Source organism: Mastigoproctus giganteus, chromosome 10 (genome assembly GCF_048544385.1).
Source record: "Mastigoproctus giganteus isolate SK-2022 chromosome 10, ASM4854438v1, whole genome shotgun sequence".
In the NCBI taxonomy this organism is placed as follows: domain Eukaryota; kingdom Metazoa; phylum Arthropoda; class Arachnida; order Uropygi; family Thelyphonidae; genus Mastigoproctus; species Mastigoproctus giganteus.
Genome location: NC_143584.1, coordinates 17956533 through 17976702, shown reverse-complemented (window position 1 = coordinate 17976702; position 20170 = coordinate 17956533). Strand labels below are relative to the sequence as shown.

Sequence of the window (20170 nt, the reverse complement as noted above, 5' to 3'; positions counted from 1 at the left end):
GTCATTGTTGTCCGTTTCAGTTGTCAGAGTTCCAGTGTCGAGTTTAGGGAAGTTGTGGTAATGCTCGTAGTCTGCTGAACAGTTCGTGCGCAAATTTCGAGAGGGCTCTATAGTACTCCTCCTCCGACAGTACAAGGTGTTCCCGATCCTTCGGGTTGAAACATATTTTGGTTATAAAGTGACATCTTATATCATCAAAGAGGGGGCATTCATGCATCAGATGTGTCCATGTCTGATTTTCACCGCAGTGGCATAGTGGTGATTCTTTTATTCCGAAGGTCGAAAGTTTGGCATTAAAGGAACCATGTCCCGTTAGAAGGAAGGTGGTGTAGAGCCCCGGTGAGAACCAGGCCGGCTGGTGGGGGTAGACTTGGGTAACGTCCGGGATAAATTTCCGGGTTATGGCGCCTTTAGTTGATTCTGCCCATCGGGACTGCCAGGTTTGCCGGATAGACTGAATGATCACTATATTATGACCACCTACCTAATACTGTGTTGGCCTGTTGAGTCGCCGTTTGCACGAATAGCAGCCGCTATTCGCCTAGGCATCGATTCCACTAAATGTCTGTTGTGCAGCCATGCTGCCCGCAAGGCTTTCCACAGCGTCGGAATAGAAGACGGATGCATGTCCATAAACATCACTTCCCGTTCCAAAACATCCAGCAGGTGTTCAATTGGATTGAAGTCAGGCGAATATAGAGGCCAATCAAGATGGATGATATCTTCACTTTGTTCCTCGAATCATTTGTGCATAGTGTGGGGTCTGATGACACATCGCGTTAGTCTTGAAAGATTCCGTTTCTGTCCGGGAAAAATGTAATATGGCAGGGTGCACATGGTCTCCTAGGAGCTTTCGGTAGACCTCAACAGTGAAACGTTGGCCCATACGCCACGCCAGACGTCCTAGTTCTTGCCAGCAAAACATGCCCCAAATTAGGCAACCACCGCCACCTGCTTGGATAGTGGGCACCATGCAGGATGGGATGTAGGATAGACTCTTATTGCCTGCGCCACACACAAAGGCGTGTTGCATTAAGTATTTAGACTCATTCGACCAGCACACTCGTTTCCAGTCATTTAGTTCAACCATCGACGAAACACACTGGTTGGACTAATCGACGAGAGGTGGTTTGACCAGTTCGACACCATTCTTTATCCACTTTAATCACAGTGGGCCGTAAGCAACCGACAAGACGTGCCTTTCCGATATGGAAGCACCCTACGCACAAGCTCCCACAATCATGCCCTTTTGAAACTCCGCAATCTTTATTACATCCCATAACAGACACTTTATGACTTGCACGACCAGATGCAAATTGCCACTGTCTAGCGTAGGAAACTGTTCGGCTTTTTACGCTGTGAGCTGTGCGGCCTAGTCCATTACGGATGGGATGGTCATAATGCAGTGATGACTGAATGTATTTTGCCATTGTGATTAATAGGCTTTTCATATAATTCTTTTTTAGTCTTTAACAGGGAGCTTCATATCAATCACATATGAATTTATTGGCTGTTTTGCTGTCTGATGTGCATTTTCATTTCCAAGTATTCCAGAATGAGCTGTGATCCCACAGAATACCAATGTGTTATTTCTCTCAGCTGGATCTGATTTGTTTTAGCAAGGGATGATAATTATCTGTTTCATTCTGCATTCAGTTGATAGAGCTTAAAGAATCGGTGCAGATTATATACGCTGTGAGCTTGTTTGATCTTGTTTGAGAATGTAAGGGCTTAAACAGGTAGGTAGATGGCAAAACGTACTGCAGAAAAATTTCTGAACTCTTTTGGTAGAGAAGCTGAAACAGTGAAAGCAGGTAAGATTGCTGCAGAACCAACTGTTTTATTTTATTTCGAGATATCAGTGTATATCTAATTACAGTATATTGAGCATAACTTTGGGTATGGACAGCATGCAGTTGTCTTATATTTAAGCTTGTCAAAGAATGTTTACTGTCCCATTGACTGAAATAACTTTCACATTTAACCATAATTGTAGCCTACGGAGGGTTACAGAGATCAACATGACAGATTTTTTCAGTCTGTAAATTCCGATATGAAGTGATCTCATAGTCTAATGCTTGCAAGTTTATTGAAAAAAGGCTTATTTCTACACCACAGTGTCCATTGAAGCTGGAAAATATGTATGGCCAAACATGATGAGTTAATTTTCCTTCTGAAATGTAATGGAGGCTCGCGAGCCTCTACATATAAGCTTTGATCTGACGAAATTCTAAAGCCTCCTAACGCAATTCTAAGAGCGTTGTGCTGAACAGGTTCAAACGGTGCTAGTGCACTCTTCCTGGTAGGGCCATAGTCTAAACTTGTAAACTCTTTTTGCAACAATGGCCGTTCCAATTCCTGAGTATAAAATGAAATGAATTTACTTACAGTGCAATATGATTCCATTATGTGAGAAGCGATTATTATTTTTTTTTTCCTTCAAAGACTGCAGGGCCATTTACTAGGATTCAGCCATGAATTTATAGGCCAAAATAGAGCCCACATGCCCTCGCAGGAATCACGTAGAATTACCTTTCTTCTCACACCGAGTAGAAAATGTACTGATTCAAAACCCGTCAATGACGCAAGAAATGTTTATGCTATTTGCATAACGTGGCTGAGTTAGCCACTCTCAAACGGGGACAGTGAATTTGTTTTTCTCACGAACTCAGGTTTTTCGTCATAGAACAGGCAAATCGAACATAGAATGCACGCGATTTACAGAGACAATATATATTAACGCCTCATAGCCTTAGTTCCTTGATTTTATTTAAACCACCCACTTCCACAAAACAGATGGAAGTTTGTTCCAACAATCAACCACCTGCTGGTAGAAGGCAAATTTCCGCACATCTATCCAGCAACAATCCTTTCTCAATTCCAATTTATACCTTCTCATGCGTTGTCCAAGCAAGAGGAAGAATGTCATAAGCATTGAACCTACCCAATCCTTAAACAGGTCTTGCTGATGCCTAATCTCCAGACGCTGCAATTTGCAGAACTGAAACCTTTCTTGGTAAGCAGCACTTTCGTTCTGCTCATCAATCTCATTGCCTCTCTCTGCACCCGTTCAAGCAGATCTACATCCTGCCTAAAATGAGACCTGCAGACCTGTATGTAGTACTCAAGATGCAGCCTAACCAACGCCTTGTACAATGGGATAATCATCTTATTTATGCTAGACAAGTTCCTATATATCATTGACAAAATTTTTATTTTTATACCGTTTATTATACTTATTTCGGAAAGTACTGAAAAACAGTTGATAACTTTACTTTTTTTTTTTAATTAAACCGAAGCTTTGTTAAAATAAAATAAAAATCCAAAACGTTAGATAGTCATCGCTGATTACAAATTCAAAAATATTCCTAATTAAATTACTTTCACTTGGTAGAATCACAGTACTCCCCACAGGTGGAAAAGACCTCAGTTCGAGTCCTGTCGACGACTGGAGGAATTCTTGCAGGCCTTTTTAACAAAGTGGCTGAGTTATCGGCCTCAGGCGAGAGTAACATGCTTTATTTCTCCCGGAAACTCGGGTGTTTTTTCCACCAAACAGAAAATCGACCTCAGAACACATGCAATTTACAGACAATATACACAGAGCAATATGGCCTTAGTCGCTGATACTCCTAAAATCCTACAACAACAACCTAATTAAGCACGGAGTAAGAATATCAGACCATCATTGAAAACTGGTGTATGATATTTGCATGTTGAGCAAAAGACGTATTCCGTAAATACTGCTTTTGTTATTAAATATCAGCATTCTAATTGACTTTAAGTTGAATCTACAAAATTCCAATAATTTATTTTACTTCTTATTTCTCATAAATTTCAGCAAAAAGTAATGTATGAACAAAAATGGAGAATTTTCGATATTCTGGGCGATTTCTATTAGTTACATTGTGTGATATGCGAATGCAAATCTCAGTCAGAATTGACTACACAATAAGGGCTCTCATAAGTATAGTTTTCCCATTACAGCGACAGATGGCGTTCCACTGTATTCGAAACGAATACAGTGGAACATTAGAAAACAGTAGAGAAAATGGAAAATTTTAGGACATGGAACCCTAGTTAAAATACTGTATCTTCTTTTTAATACTCAATTTGCACGTGACATTACCAATGCTTGAGACGAATCGTAAAAAATTCAGTGGGATCCGGTCCATTCCAAGCCCTAGAAACAAAGTTTTCTAGGATAATGATTTTTCGCATTTTTGACTTTGATACCATGTTACTGTACATATTCAAAGTATACTGTTGCAACACGTACATGCATTGGCATATCAAAAAAGAGATGTGTGAAGTAAAATGTGATTAGGGCAGGGGTTCTGGGTCGCAAACCCTTGGCGGCGAAGTCGCGAGAAACTTCTTCTTTTTTTTAATGAAAACCCCAAACACGAAATGTATCAAAACCTATAGTACTTAGTACGATGCATGGGTTGAAGGAAGTGGGGCAGGGAGGGGTTGCCATAAACTTTGCTCTGGTGACTAAACATGGTTTTCACCACTTCAAGTCTCCAAAAAGCAAAGTGGTGGTATTGCACAGGTTGATGAGAGTCATCTACCATTTAGTGTTAAGCATTAATATATATTAGTATTATATTATAGTACAGTGTTGTATTAGTACTATCGTGCATGGGTTGAGGGAGAGGATGCCAGAAACTTGGCTCAAGAGATTAGAGGAGACTCCCGATTTTATTTATTTTTTGTATTAAAATTAGTAGTGGCATAATGATGCAAGAAAGCAAGCTTATACAGCATAAGCCAAAACAAAAAAAAACAAAAAACAATATATATATATATATATATATATATATATCTCCCGTTTCACACAAAAATTCGTTATAAATGTTTGTCCAGTCTTCCTTGAATTAATCTAAGCTATAAACAGTCATGACAGATGGAAGTTTGTTCCTGCAATCAACCACTCGCTGGCTAAAGGTAAATTTCCACAACTGTCTTTTCTCAATTTGAATTTATACCCCCTCAAGTGAATAATTTGAGCAAGAAGAAAAATCCCATCAGCATTGAGCTTGCTCAAACCATTCAAAGTCTTAAAAACCTCAATCAGGTTACCTCGCAGGAGTCTTGTACCAAAAAACTTACTTTTCGCCCTACTTTTCGTGGGGCGCGAACCCACGACCCCGAGATTAAGAGTCTCGTGCTCTACCGACTGAGCTAGCCGGGCGTTGGTATAGAGCATTTCATTATTAGCCATATGGTGCAAAGAAGCCTGAGGCTTATGCTGCACCAACCAAAAGAAAATTTCGAATTACCGAGCCCCTCCCCCCCACAAAAAAAACCACATATATATCCCGTTTCACACAAAGATTCGTTATAAATGTTTGTCCAGTTCTTCCTTGAATTAATCTAAGCTTTCATGACAGATGGAAATTTGTTCCTGCAATCAACCACTCGCTGGCTAAACGTAAATTTCCACAACTGTCTTTTCTCAATTTGAATTTATGCCCCCTCGAGTGAATAATTTGAGCAAGAAAAAAAATCCCATCAGCATTGAGCTTGCTCAAACCATTTAAAGTCTTAAAAACCTCAATCAGGTTACCTCGCAGGACCTAGTTGCAAAAAACTTACTTTCGCCCAACGTGGGGCTCGAACCCACGACCCCGAGATTAAGAGTCTCGTGCTCTACCGACTGAGCTAGCCGGGCGTTGGTATAGAGCATTTCATTATTAACCATATGGTGCAAAGAAGCCTGAGGCTTATGCTACACCAACCAAAAAAAAAATTTCTGAATTACCGAGCCCCAAAAAAACCCCATATATATATCTCGTTTCACATAAAGATTCGTTATAAATGTTTGTCCAGTTCTTCCTTGAATTAATCTAAGCTATCAACTTTCATGACAGATGGAAGTTTGTTCCTGCGATCAACCACTCGCTGGCTAAACGTAAATTTCCACAACTGTCTTTTCTCAATTTGAATTTATACCCCCTCGAGTGAATAATTTGAGCAAGAAGAAAAATCCCATCAGCATTGAGCTTGCTCAAACCATTTAAAGTCTTAAAAACCTCAATCAGGTTACCTCGCAGGAGCCTAGTTGCAAAAAACTTACTTTCGCCCAACGTGGGGCTCGAACCCACGACCCCGAGATTAAGAGTCTCGTGCTCTACCGACTGAGCTAGCCGGGCGTTGGCATAGAGCATTTCATTATTATCCATATGGTGCAAAGAAGCCTGAGGCTTATGCTGCACCAACCAAAAGAAAATTTCGAATTACCGAGCCCCCCCCCCCCCCAAAAAAAACCCATATATATATCCCGTTTCACACAAAGATTCGTTATAAATGTTTGTCCAGTTCTTCAATTAATCTAAGCTATCAACTTTCATGACAGATGGAAGTTTGTTCCTGCAATCAACTTCGCTGGCTAAAGGCAAATTTCCACAACTGTCTTTTCTCAATTTATCAGAGAGTCAGAGTCAGAAGTAGAAGGGAATCACCAAAAAAAAAGCGAAGAATGATGATATCCAGCCAGAACCCTGGGTGTGCCAAGCCCATACTCATCAGATGTGAGCCCCTGGGGTTATTTTTTTATAATTGTTTTGTTTTAGATATAGAATAAGCCTTAATTATTAAAGTCAAGTAGGATATTTATTTGTTGTCTAACACTAATCCAAATGAAATGATTCGTTTTATTCAAAAATCAGTAATTTTAAGGGATCGCAAAGTTTGAGAACCCTTGGATTAGATTCTCAAACTTTGTGATCCCCTAAAATTATTTCGCTTTTACACTCTTTTATTTTTCTATATTTATTAATTTTCCCCCATTTTTTCTTTGTTATTTCGTGCTGTTCATTTTCTATCTGTATATTACATTTCTATACCATTTTTGTTATACTTTCACTCAGTGATTACGATCACAGCAAACATTTACTGATTCAGATAATAGATGGCGCCATGTGATGCAACACGTATCACATTGTCTCTCTCTTGTTTCAGAGGATCAAGGCTTCTGCACTCACACTGAACTCATAAGGCGAGTTCAAGTTTAATCTGTGTACAGTACTCTCATCAGGGCCGCGATGATATGAAAGCTCACAAGGATCCAGATGCCAGCTCGCTGGGGCGCAAAATGGATACAATATTAAGGGATAGTAATTAATTAATAACGCTGCTACACGACAATTAAGTATTCTGCATCACAATTTAAAGAACAAGAATAGCATTATGGTAAAAGATTCCATGATCGCATGCAAACCTTACAAAACACAAAGAACAGAAAATACGTAAAATAAGCTTTTATACCTCGACAATGAATATGGTTTCAGAATTCTGTGATTAGAGCAGAAGCAATAGCCCAACGCACTATATACTAACTTACGCTATCCAATCCCCCAAAAAAGAAATGCCCAGAAAAATCCGCTTGCAGCGGTGCCGAGAACGTTGGACAATGGAAAAAACCATGTGGTCAGACATATACACTTTGTTTTGCACTGATGGTGGGCAGAGAATGCGGTGAAAACCTCGCGAAGTGATGGACCCTGCTTGCCTTATTAAGACAACCCAAGCACCTGCAGGTGATATCATAGTTGGGGGAGTGTTTTTTGGCGCGGATGGATCCGTTGATATCTGTAGCAGGCCGAATGGCATCCAGAGAGTACCTGAGTTTTGTCAGATTACTGCACCCTGCAATGTTACACTTTTATCCCGAAGGTGACCGCCACTTTTTGGATGACAATGAAACGTGCTAGAATTTGGATGACATCGTGCTAGAATCATGCAAGAATGGTTCGGTGAGCATGACACAGATTTCTACCATCTTCCCTGGCGCCTACATTCACCTGATCTCAATCCTATTGAGAATGTGTGGGATATGCTGGAGAGAGCTATTCGGCAACGAAAGCCTCTTCCTTCAACTTTGCGACAGCTACGCGATATTTTTGTTGGAAGAATGGTTAGACCAAAACGCCTGAAACACCTTAAAGAATCCATGCCCAACACAGTACACTTGCTGCTGTTATTTGAAACAACAGTGGCCCAATTCGATACTGAATAAAGCAGTGTTCCTATTTGTTTTTTTGTTTTGTTTTTTTTTTTTTGTTTTTTTGGCTAGTATATATATTTTAAACCTATACAGTTTCATGACAATATAATCGCGACCAAAAATGTTTGGAGACCACTGCCTTAGCATGTCATCGTTTTGGAACTAAATGGTTTCAGCAGCTGTCAAAATGCGATTTCTCTGTTTTTCTTGCGGTAAAACGTGTACAATACGCGTAGAATAAACCATGGACTTCACACAAAGAATGTAAGGGTACAAGGTTCCCTTACATTACTTTGTTCCGACCAATCCATTGGTTATTTTACTCCGTATTTAAAAAGTCAGAAACATCACAGGAAATATGGGCTGGTACACCATCGAGGGCAAACTATATCCTCTGCCAATTTTCAAGGGGTAAGTCTTCCAATTGTTCCCACAAACTGTTGTACAAAATATAGATAAGCATTCCTGAAAGCCTTGTTGGTAAAAACAAAGGACCAATAAGATTGTCCTCAGAAGTACCACACCAAATATTAAAGGAAAAGGGATGTTTGACAATGAATATATGTGGGTTTACTTCGGTCCAGATGTATTTCGAGAGTTACGAACATGATTCATCTATAACCCAGAATATGGTTCAGAAATTGGGGTCATGTGTATATTGCACAATGAGTCACTGAAATTTTCTGCGTTTATTTATATCTTGTGGTAACAATTATCAAACAGGCATGCTGCGAAATTGATACAATTTCTCTTCATGTACGGTCCCCCACACGTTTGCAGATGAAATATTTTCGGCGACCTGACAACCTTCAGTACTCATGGTAGGAGACACTTGTACAGTGAGAAGTATTTTCGCTTCAACATTTGCAATTAGTCGAAATTTCCCTCTACCAGCGAGTAAACGCTGGTGGAGGGCAATTTCGCACAGCGGTTTCAACGTACAGTACCTGATTCTTTAGTCGTCTCACCACATCAGCAAAAGTTGAACTGTCTGGTACTCTTCGAACTGAAAATTCTTCGGCATATCTACGAACAGCAGCTACGGAATTCTTATGAACCTCACCATAAATGAAACAATGAGGCATTCGCAACAGAATCTGAACTCGCAAGTAACAGACCTACTCGGCCACATATTGCTGTATCGTAACTAAATACTGTAGTTGTATAATTTCTGTAGTAGAAAGCATTATTTATGTTTGTGTTGATATGTGTATTTTGTAATTTAAAGCCCGTTTTACATAGTCATATTTTTATGATATAAATTTGAACATAGAAATTTTTGCTATTTTGCACGGTTTTGTAATTTATGATTAATGTTTAATTCTTGTAAATGAAGACTTTTGACAATGTTTATAGGAACTTTACTCATTATTTTTATTGTAGATTATGCACCTACTTTTGTTTCACGCAATTTTGAAACACCCTATATATATATATATATATTTTTTTTTTTTTTTTTCTGTTTATAGTCTGGACGTCCATACAGGGTCAGAGAAGTTTACAAGATAAAGAGAATACGAAAACATCACCGTATTTGGCAGTCATGTTGTATACTCAGTTACGTTTTACCACTCAGTTACGCAGGCCGCGTTAAATTTGGGCTGTGTGTGTCTTCGGCTTTGACTACTAGATGGGAGTTGTTTACAATAATCATGAATACAATAGTTAATCGTGTTTAGCAGCCACGTGAGCTTGAACCACGGTCCATTCACAGAGTGCTATTACACCCTCCCGTTGACCACGTTGGGCCTGAAATGAAAAGCTTGTCAGGAGCGGAACAGTTTGGAAATAACATTCTCTTTTTCCTCTCTCTCTCTCTCTCTCTCTCTCTCTCTCTCTCTCTCTCTCTCTCCATCCTACACTTTGACCAATTCTCTCTTCTTTCACAGATTTTCTTGAGAGGAAATGCCTTTTCCCCCGCCCTCTCCATATTCACCTGTTTCATCCATATTCATCTTACACTTTGACTATACTTCTGCTTCTCGTTTTATATTTTAAGGCATACATTTCTTTTTAAACAGATCCCCGCACTACCAAAAGTATGTGTATTGGTTGAGAATATAACAAAAAAATTCAACAAATTAATTTTATTTATTTATTTATCGAACAGTGATACCTAATTTATGTATGGCTGCTAAACGAGGGAAACAATAATAAATAAATAAATAAATAAAATAATAATAATAAGTTTTCTGGATTTACTCCGGAAAGGCCACACAAAATCAAAGTTTATAAAATAAATTACAAAAATATTACCGTATTTGGTGTATCACGCGAGCTCAAACATGCGCAGTGTGTAACTCTACTGACATTTGACTACTGACTACAGTTGTGCATACTGAATTAGACCTATAAAGATATCTATGATCTTTGAAAAAAAAAATTAAGAAACAAAGTTGTAAATACCTGACGAACTTCGTCAGGTATTTACAACTTTGTTTCCACTTATTAATTCCACTTTCGCCATGAGAAACAACCACCGGAATAATTTTTATTAGGTAGCTTTAAAGCATTCAAATGTGATTTAAGCTGTTTTCTTTACTCGGAGTCGGAACATAACAGCTAATCGCATGCATATATTTAGGAGGAGACATCCCCATATATACACACACCGAAGGTCATCTTTTCAGAGAATTTAGGATCATTATGCGCAGCTGCACAAGTACCTGACCAAGCATTAAGGAAAACTGTTTATATACTTCCAAATTTTCTTATTACTCGTCTCCTGTCCAATGAGAAAGTTACAGAAGATTTCTATTCATGAAAGAAGAAAATAGTTTTCTTTTAAAAAAAATAAAAAAAAGTTTGTCACATGCTCCCCCAGTCAGTACTCAACGCATTTTCATTAAAAACAACTATAGGATATGTTGACTGAGGGTATTTGTGTCGCACGAGGTGCCAAGCTGGCAGACGATATCTCCATGGTCCTTATTAGAAAGTTTACTGAGAAAGATGGATCGGCACTTGGGCATTTGTATAGGTGATCGATAGGCACCGCACCTTCTTTAATCCACCTCAGGGTGCGTAAACTTGCAGGCACGTGCGCTTCCGTATCTTAAAAAAAAAAAAAAAAAAACGAGACGAGACGAGGGAATAGGCGCAATACGTGACTTTTATAAACGCTTTAGGTCGTTACGAACTTGGTGATGGATTGAAGAAGGTAAAATTCATATATGCAATAATACAGGTGTTCCTCCTTGCACATAAATTATATCTTTTATTTTTATAATTATTTTAAAAATTTTACATAGCACCGATATGAACATTTCTCTATAAACAAAATTTATAATTTTTCTCACAAAAAAATAAAAATATATATACTGTATATATAAAAAATAATACACATATCGAAGATATGTGTACATACTGAAACACGTTTCAATATTCAGATGATATCTGGTTGGAAATCGCGACCCTACACCGGGTTGTTGTTGTTGTAATAGGGTGTTAGGAGCATCAGCAACTAAGACCATATTGCTCCGTGTATATTGTTTATAAACTGCGTGTTCTGAGATCGATTTTTTCAGTTTGCTGGACGAAAAACCAGAGTTTCTGGGAGAAAAAACCATGCTACCCTCGCCGGAGACCGACTAACTCAGCCACGTTGTGAAAATGGCCCATAAAAATTCCTTCCGTCGTCGACGGGACTCGAACTCAGGTCTTTTCCATCCAGCGTGGGAAGGACGGCGATCTTACCAACTGTGCTACCCACTAGGGCCCATATACCGGGTGTACCACTAGGTTGAACATGTCTCAGACTATTCAGTAACACTGAAAATATTGCAGATCTGATTCATAAGAGATAGAGAAAGTTTTCATCACCAACACCCAGACGTACCTGGACACGAAGCTCCAAATTCTGGGAGAAATTTTCAGTTTGATAATGTGGATTAAACAGCGATTTTGTATATAAGAAAATGTTCTGTATACGCGTAATGAGCAGCTGGGTCCCCCAAGTTTTTTTTATTAATAAAAAAAAAACGTTCATTGTGTTGGCAGATTAAGTTCTGAATATTTTTGAACAGGTTCACTGTGTTCATGTTATAGCTCGACATCGCCATTTACGAATTTGTCTTTTTGTAAGGATTGTTTTAAAAGACTTTTTAATGGTTCGTAAAGTTCAAAGAGGGCTGATTGTCAACCACATCTCACTTTTTGAGGACATAAGGGTTGGCGCTTCATGAAAAGCGTGTGGATTTCCGTTACTTCGTGTCCTGCTGTTTAGGCTATTGATGAAACCACTCAGGTGGAACCAAGCTTCATCTTCGAAGAAACACGGTCCAAGATGTCAATTCCATTCGAATGAATAAAGGTGCCAAACTAGTGACAATGTAATCTTTATTCTTTATCGAGTTCGTGCGGTACATGAATACGCCAGCGATGGAGGCTTTAACTTTTTATAGCCTTTTGTGTTCTTGAATAAAATAACCCGCTTGCGATGCAAGTCTTCTCAGGAATATTCTTGGCGACAGCAGTAAACGTTGATTAATATCTTCATGTTTTTCTTGGCTTAGCAACGACGGGCGCCTAGTTCATTTGTTGTCACGAAGGCTACTTGTTCCACGAAAAAAGGGTTATTAATGGCGAAATTAGTGATTCATTTGGTACTTGTTCGACTATTAACTCACATCCAGACAGGGAATATGCCATGATTGTTAGGCGTATTAACGTCAAAGCAACAAAGGCTAAAAGGCTTCAGTATATATATCTTTTCTTCGGTCGGTTTGCTCTTTGCTGGACGAAAAACCTGAGTTTCCGGGAGAAAAAACGAGGCGAGACCGACTAACTTAGCCACGTTGTGAATAAACCCCATAAAAATCCCTCGCGTCATTGACGGGATACTGTATAGCGTTATTGGTAATGCGGCTCCGGGGGTTTCCCCCAACTCCACGTCAGGCAATGTGATGAATACAAAACTCTGTAAAAGCTAGATTTATGAAGGTTCGTGTAGTGTTAGTGTGGGTTATGTTGGTTGTGTTGTTCATCCGGCCTCTTAGCCTAGAGTTTTTGTGTGTTCACACAAAAACCTCTAGGCTAATAAACAGGAGGCGAGCCGGGCAGTAATAAATAAATAAATTTTCTGTTTATACTCCGGGACGACCACACGGTAGAGAGAATACAAGGAACAGCACCGTATTCAGCAGTCACGGGCTTGAATCCGGGTCACTCAAGGCACGTGTACGTATGCACCCGCGCCCTGACCACAAGGCTACGGTGGCCTATAATAGGAAGTATGAAGCACTGGAGGGACGAACCCTGTGGTAGCCAAGGCTATAGACAGAGAGAGCCCAGTAAAAAAAAAAAAAAAAAAAGTGAAATTTAGAAAGAGCATAGAGAGGAGATAGGAAGTGGGAGTGGGTTAAATTGGTAGAGAGAAAGAGGGAGCGGTGGTGAAGGCGCCCACCTGGTTGAAAGGGGAGCAGAAGAGAACCCCAAGTCAGGATGCCAGTCCTGCTCTGGGGGCGGGAAATGATAGTTGTCGATGGGGTGACCCACCAGGCGAAGGGGTGTCACCCAGAGTGGGGGAAAGGGGTTGAGGGAGTGAGAGAACAACCACCCCCAAGTGGTAGGAGTGACAGGTCATAGGGTAAGGGTCCATATGTTGGAGCTCCTACTTGGACACTGTCCCACACTGGCTAGTGTCTGCATTCCACACCACGGCACTAAGTAGCCACGGCACGATGTCTGCTTGGTTGGGCATGGGGCCATAAATGGTCCACTTGCCCACCAGTCAATGGGGGGGAGGAGTGACACAATTTATTACACTCATGCTCTCATTCATGCTCTGAATTCATTCTGAGTTTATGCTCCTTTCTTACATTTCATATTATATAACTTTTTTGTTAGATTATATATGTTTTTTTTTTTTCATATATCCATCCTCTTTCTCACACCAGGGTGGGGGGGGAATGCAATGATGCGAAGTGTAATTTAAAATAAAATACTTTAAGATTAACTTAAAGTTGGCCTCGAATCTAAATATTTAATTTAGATTTAAGGCCAACTAAAATAAGGGGCTTAGAGGGGAACAGGTATCCTGTGTGTTATCAGACACTCAGCCTAAAACACTGATGGATCCAATATCTCTCTGTTACAGAAGATTTAGGAGAAGTCCGGTTGGCCTGCCTCCCTAAAATCCACTCATGCACACCTTCTCGATGGTAAGTCATGTTACGTCACTTAGGTGGCAACGAACGTGTAGAGTGGTTCTCTTCAAGACGCCTGGTCAGCGTGAAGAGGAAAAGACCAAACCCTACAGCATATGACAGCACGATGAAACAAATGGCCCTCAGTCCCCAGCAGCTTTCACTCTCCCTCTTACGGCAGCGAGAGGATCAGAGTGGAAGCAGAGGGTGCTAAGAATCTCTGGGTACGACCAGGCTGCCATGCACGGAAATTGAACCTGGCCTGTTATAACGTAAGATCACTCATCGGTGAAGACAGGATATTAGAGCTGGAAAAGGAATTAGAAAATGTTAATTGGAATATCATTGGTTTGGCTGAAACAAAAAGAAGAAATGAATCACTTATAAGTTTATCAAGTGGAAATCTGCTGTATACCAATGGAAACAGTGAAAGGAGTGAAGGTGGAGTTGGGTTTCTGGTCCATAAAGATTTTAAAAACAACATTTTGGAATTCAAAAGTACATCACCAAGGGTGTCAAGACTAATACTCAAGATTTCTAAGAGGTACAAGCTAAAGATTATAATGATTTATGCACCAACATCGAGCCATGATGATGAAGAGGTTGAAGAAATGTACACCGAAATTGAGAGTCTTCTAGATGAGCAGAAAACCCACTATACTATTATTATGGGGGACTTCAATGCTAAGGTTGGAAAAAGACAAAACAACGCAGAAAGGGGAACTATAGGAAATTTTGGAATTGGTGAAAGAAATGAAAGAGGTGAAAGACTTGTGGAATTTGCAGAATCTCAAGGACTGTCAGTAATGAACACTTTTTTCAAGAAAAGGGTGAACAGAAAGTGGACATGGAAAAAGTCCGAATGGATTAACTACTAATGAAATCGACTTCATCCTCACTAACAGAAGATATATTGTGAATGATGTTACCGTCCTGAATAAGGTAAATGTTGGAAGTGATCACATAAGGTAAATGTTGGAAGTGAATGGTAAGATGTACACTTGATATAGATGTAGGAAAGGAAAGGAAAAAACTGACTCGAGTAAATAATACAAAGGTCTTTGAGATAACAGAAGAGGAGAAAAAGCAGTATGTACTGGAACTTAAGAACAAGTTTGAGCTTCTGCAGACTGCTCAGGACCAAGATATCGACGAGGAATATTACAACTTTTTGAAAGTGATAAAGCCCAAGAAACCTATAGGGAAAAAGAAATCCAAAGAAGAAAAAATTAGTCAAGAAACACTTGTCATGATGAACCGAAGACGACAAATGAAAAGCAAGAAAAACACTGACAGGGAGAAAATTGAGTATACTGAGTTATGCAAAGCCATTAGAAAGAGACTCAGAGAGGACATAAGAAGATTTAACACAAGAAAAGTAGAACAAGCATTAAGGGAAAACAAAGGATTTAAATCAGCAGCCATGAGCAATAATACAGAAAGACAAATGATACTGAAACTGAAGAATAGCGATGGTGTACTTATAAACAGCAGAGAAGGCATAATTCAAATAGCAGAAGACTACTATAGAGAATTATACAAGGAGCAGTGGAATGATGCCAGCAGTGGGGAAGATGGATTGCAAAGTAGCAACACATACGACATACCCGATATTCTTCCTGATGAGGTAGAACATGCATTGAAGGAAATGAAGAATCAGAAAGCCCCGGGGGAAGATGAAGTTACTGTAGAGTTGTTAAAATTGGGAGGAAGAGACATAACACAAAAACTGGCAAGGCTCTTCACGAAGTGCATTAGAAAAGGTGTGATGCCTAAGCAGTGGAATAATGCAATCATAGTTTTGCTGCATAAGAAAGGAGATAAATCAGAAATTGGAAATTATAGACCAATTAGTTTGTTATACTACATCTACAAGTTGTTCACAAGGGTCATTACTAACAGATTAGAAAGAATACTTGATGAGAATCAACCGAAAGAGCAAGCTGGCTTTAGGACAGGATTCTCAACTATGGATCACCTTCACGTAATATCACAGCTAATGGAGAAAGCAAATGAATATAAAACACCATTATGCCTGGCATTTATGGATCATGAAAAGGCATTTGACTCCATACAGCATAAGGCAATGTTTCGGGCACTGGAAAGACAAGCCATTGATACCCCATATATTATGATTTTGAAGAAAATATATGAGTGTGCTACCTCCTTTATTAGACTAGACAAAGACAGTAGGAAATTTAAAATTGAGAAAGGAGTTCGACAAGGAGACACAATATCTCCGAAGCTGTTTACTGCTGCCCTTGAGGAAGCTTTCAGAAGATTAGACTGGTCGCAGAAAGGAGTCAATGTGAACGGAGAGTACCTAAACCATTTACGATTTGCAGATGACATTGTGGTCGTAAGCCACGATCCCAAAGAATTAGAGGAAAATCTTAATCAGTTATGCACAGTTAGTAAGGATTTTGGACTAAAGATGAATATGGCTAAAACAAAAGTAATGATGAACAAGTATGCCACAGAAAGGGAAATAATGATTGAAGGAGCAGTAATTGAAAAGGTGGAGTCATATACTTATCTGGGACACGTTATTAGCTGTAATAATGATAAATGGCTGGAAGTCAAGAGAAGAATAAATTTTGGATGGATAGCATTCAGGAAATATAGTCACATACTGAAGAGCAATATCCCATTTTGTCTGAAACGTAAAATAATGAACCAATGTATACTCCCCACCATAACTTATGGAAGTGAAACTTGGGCACTCACCAAAAGAATGGAAGAGAAGCTGAGAACTACACAGCGAAGAATGGAACGAATCATATTGGGAATCAGACTGTTAGATAAGAAGAGAAACACATGGATTAGGCAGCAAACTCAAGTAAAGGACATTCTTATCAAAACTAAAGAACTAAAATGGTCTTGGGCAGGACACATAGCTCGAAGACATGATGACAGATGGACTAAGAAAATAACAGAATGGTATCCAAGAGGAGCTAGAAGAAAACCTGGAAGACAAAGGCGGAGATGGACAGATGAAATTCACGAGTTTGTGGGTAGTAAATGGATGGCCAGTGCTCAAAATAGAAGGAACTGGAAAGTTGCTGGAGAGGCCTTCATCATGCAGTGGATTGAAAATGGCTGATGATGATGATGATGATGATGATGATGATGAAAATAAGGGTTAGTACCGGGTGGTTATAAAATAAGTTTCCCTATTCAGGAGACCCTAGTGTTAAAACGATTAGAGATAACGCTGTGAAAATCGGTGGGTGTGTGTCATTTAGGGTATGGAAAAGCGATTTATAGAAGAAAAAAATTAGTTCAAATTTCTGCCACCAGGGCACAAATTAGCACTGTATACATGAGATGGAATACTTAACTTGGGATTAGATTTTAGAATCAGAACTTTGAAATCTACAGATATTGTTCTATGTTCTTTCCTTCACTTGAGATGACATTCTGAAAATGGAGGACTGCGTGCGACACAGTTTCGCGTAGCATCTCATTGGGGATGTTGTGTTCCTTCATTGGGGATGTTGTTTTATAAAGGTTGTATTCTCATTGGGGACTTTGTGTTCTTTCTCACTCGCACCCATACTTTCATTCATTCTTTCAAACTTACGTATCACTTTATTCAATTCCATTGTCTCTGCACTACTCCCCGGCTCCTCAACTCACTTTTATTATTCAGCTGAGGTGCAGTCCCGGATGAGGTGCATATCTTTCCTACCGGGGAGGTATGCAGTGGGCGTATTGATGTTGTTAGTAACTAAGTTCATTTGTGTTAGTGTGTATATTCTAAAACTATATATTTAGCAATGTGTTTTAATACTCTCAATTACATTCATACCTTCATTCACTCCCTTTTACCAAAATTCTCTTTCACTCTCTTTTTCTTCCTTGCTAGGTCATTCTCTTTCACCATAACTTCACATCTTTACCTTTACCACAATTTCAATTTCACCCTATCACATTCATTCAGTACCCAGCACATTCACTCAACTCTTTCGCACTCATTCATTCTTCTTTCACTCTGCACTGCATCCTCTTGCAACAAGCTTACTAATATTATTCAGCTGGGTTGCTTCCCTGGCTGCCTGTACGTCTCTCTCCCCTTATAATTATGTAGTGAGTGTGGTGATCCTGGGGGGAGGCCCAGCCATCAATCCGGTTATGTCTAATTCAGGTATCTTTCAGGGTACTGATTACAGCTACCCTCTCAGATTGACATGTCATCATCTGGGCGTGGTGGGAGACTGGGCACTTTGGCTATGGATTATTGCTTGGTTGTGGGGGAGGCTGTAGGGCCTGTCTCTGCATGCTTCGTCTAATTTCAAATACTTGTTGAGTAGAGTTTGTAAATGCTCTATATATATTTTCATCTATAATAAAGTTGGTTCATGTCCCCTTGGAAGGGGGCCAATTTCAACTATTAACTTGTTCTTTGGATTTCGTAGATTGTATTCATAAAGAATGTGTGCCCGGACTTTCCCACAGGTCCAATTTACAACCTTCATTGACAGGTCACGGCTCCTTTAGGAAGCCGTGACCTGTCAATGAAGGTTGTAAAAAGTCCAGGGGCGTACCACTTTAAGGGCTTTGGGCTAACCATTGCCATCTGTGGCAGAAATCTTTTGGTAACAGCACCTCTGGTTTCCTGCTCCCAATTTGATAGCCATTGTTCGTGGAGTTTTGTGGTAGCTATTCTTTTTCTCTCAGCCTTGGTGTTATTGGCTATGTCAAGGGCTATTATTACTTTTAGGCCATCTGAATAATTAAATTCATCTGCCGTGCTGTGCCTTATGCCTATTAATTGCCTGTGTTCTATGGTCGATTTCTCTGTTTTGCTGGACGAAAAACGCCGGTTTCTGGGGGGGAACCTTGCTATCTGCGCCTGAGACCGACTAACTCAGCTACAGAGTGAAAAACTGTGTCAAGGGCTATTACCATAAATTATGTGGGTATGCCTTCCTGAGTTTATAATATAAGCCTCTTTTGGCTGTTTCCAAATAAAGTGGGAGAGCGCCAACCAGCAACTGCAGTGCCAGTGTGCTCGCAGTGCAACATGCTCTGGTGATAGTGAGAAGTATTGTTCTCTAAATTGTTTGTAATTTGTTCCTGTTTCTGACTATGGCTGTGCGGGTAAACCACGCAGCGGCTCCATAGGTGACGACAGGCAAGAATACTGCTCGGTATGGGGTTCGAGCCCGTCACCACCAAATACGGAGGATGCGGAAAGGTCAGGGAATGACCACCGCATATCCCGGAGCAATATGGCCTTAGTTGCTAATGCTCCTTAAAAAAAAACCAAATAACAACTGCTCGGTATATGATTGCCAGGGTCCTTCTTTTGAGCTCCCAGTCAGCCCGACTGATCTTGGCAATCATCCCTGCATAGTTTCTCGCTTTTTTTTCGCCAACTATGTCAAATAGGGATAAAAAGTTAATTTTGAGTCAAAAACAACACCTAGGTATTTTAGTTCTGATACCATTTTTACGGTTTTTCTATTAATTTTAATTTGAGGTGGTCTCCTTAGGTTTCCTTTCAAAAGTATAGATTTAGTTTTTTCCGGTGCACGTGCATTTGTGCCCGCTCCTGTAGTTGCATGAGGGCGGCATTTGATTTGATTCAAAGCCAGGCGTTTTCCACCTGTGTGGGAGGACGGTGATTACAACTACTATGGTACCGCAAGGGCCCTATGTCTCCTAATGGCCGCGTCTCGAATGAACCGATATGGATGAGTTCGTAAGTGTAACCGTAATTACAATCGTAAGTGAATCGTAATTAAATTGATTCTTCACATAACAATGCGCCCGCTCACAACTTTATTCTCAGGACAATTACTTTTAAGGAGAAAAAAAAGACCATCAATGCATACCAACAAAGGTACGCTTATTATAAAACTTGTCTTGTGACGTTGAGGTTGTATCTATGATTCAAAAACATCGGAAACGTACAGATCACAATTTAAATAAGAAAATAAAATCGATTGATTAACTTTTTTCAGATTTGTTTACTTAATTCTGACACGCACATACAGACCTAATTTTA

The 20170-nt window shown here is 39.7% G+C and overlaps 3 non-coding genes across 3 annotated transcripts; all 3 read right to left on the bottom strand.

Annotated features, from left to right (window-relative positions):
- Positions 1 to 5119: 5119 nt before the first annotated feature.
- On the bottom strand, positions 5120 to 5197 carry TRNAK-CUU (transfer RNA lysine (anticodon CUU)). The gene has a single exon. It is a non-coding gene; the product is annotated as a tRNA-Lys (tRNA).
- A 407-nt stretch (positions 5198 to 5604) lies between these two features.
- Positions 5605 to 5677, bottom strand: TRNAK-CUU (transfer RNA lysine (anticodon CUU)). Its single transcript has one exon. It is a non-coding gene; the product is annotated as a tRNA-Lys (tRNA).
- A 408-nt stretch (positions 5678 to 6085) lies between these two features.
- TRNAK-CUU (transfer RNA lysine (anticodon CUU)) lies at positions 6086 to 6158 on the bottom strand. The gene has a single exon. It is a non-coding gene; the product is annotated as a tRNA-Lys (tRNA).
- Between the last annotated feature and the right edge of the window lie 14012 nt (positions 6159 to 20170).